The sequence below is a fragment of the Coregonus clupeaformis genome, unplaced genomic scaffold (genome assembly GCF_020615455.1).
Source record: "Coregonus clupeaformis isolate EN_2021a unplaced genomic scaffold, ASM2061545v1 scaf0659, whole genome shotgun sequence".
NCBI classification, from domain to species: Eukaryota; Metazoa; Chordata; class Actinopteri; order Salmoniformes; family Salmonidae; genus Coregonus; species Coregonus clupeaformis.
The window spans coordinates 203,701-204,978 of NW_025534114.1; positions in this window are offsets into that span (position 1 = coordinate 203,701).

Consider the following 1,278-nt stretch of genomic DNA (forward strand, 5'->3'; position numbering starts at 1 on the left):
TTTCTTGAAGCACCTTTGGCAGCGATTACAGCATCGAGTCTTCTTGGGTATGATGCTACAAGCTTGGCACACCTGTATTTGGGGAGTTTCTTCCATTCTTCTCTGCAGATCCTCTCAAACTCTATCAGGTTGGATGGGGAGCGTTGCTGCACAGCTATTTTCTGGTCTCTCCAGAATTATTCAATCGGGTTCAAGTCTGGGCTCTGGCTGGGCCAGGTGAACCTTCGCCCCAGTCTGAAGTCCTGAGCGCTCTGGAGCAGGTTTTCATCAAGGATCTCTCTGTACTTTGCTCCGTTCATTATTCCCTCGATCCTGACTAGTCTCCCAGTCCCTGCCTCTGAAAAACATCCGCACAGCATGATACTGCCACGACCATGCTTCACCGTAGGCATGGTGCCAGGTTTCCTCCAGAAGTGACGCTTGGTATTCAGGCCAAAGAGTTCAATCTTGGTAACAACAGACCAGAGAATCTTGTTTCTCATGGTCAGAGTCCTTTAGGTGCCTCTTGGCAAACTCCAAGCGGGCTGAACTCTGGAGCTCTGTCAAAGTGATCATCGGGTTCTTGGTCACCTCCCTGACCAAGGCCCTTCTCCTCCGATTGCTCAGGTTGGCCGGGCGGACAGCTCTAGGAAGAATCTTGGCGATTCCAAACTTCTTCCATTTTAGAATGGAGGAGGCCACGGTGTTCTTGGGGACCTTCAATGCTGCAGAAATGTTTTGGTACCCTTCCCCAGATCTGTGCCTCGACACAATCCTGTCTCGGAGCTCTACGGACAATTCCTTCGACCTCATGGCTTGGTTTTTGCTCTGACATGCAATGTCAACTGTGGGATGTTATATAGACAGGTGTGTGCCTTTTCAAACAATGTCCAATCAATTGAATTTAACTCAGGTGGACTCCAATCAAGTTGTAGAAACATCTCAAGGAAGATCAATGGAAACAGGATGCACCTGAGCAAAATTTTGAGATTCATAGCAAAGGGTCTGGAATACTAATGTAAATAAGGTATCTGTTTTTTTTTTAAATTTGCAAAAATGTCTAAACCTGTTTCCGCTTTGTCATTATGGGGTATTGTGTGTAGATTGATGAGGGATTTTTGTTGTTGTTGTTTGTAAAAAAACAAACATTTTTACAATAAGGCTGTAAAGGTGAACGAATGCACTGTATAGACTAACTATTTCACTTTAAACAATTTGTTATATTTATGCACAAGAGAAGAAGAGGTTGCCCAGCACAAATTAATGTACAAACATGATTTTTCATTACATATTTGTAAT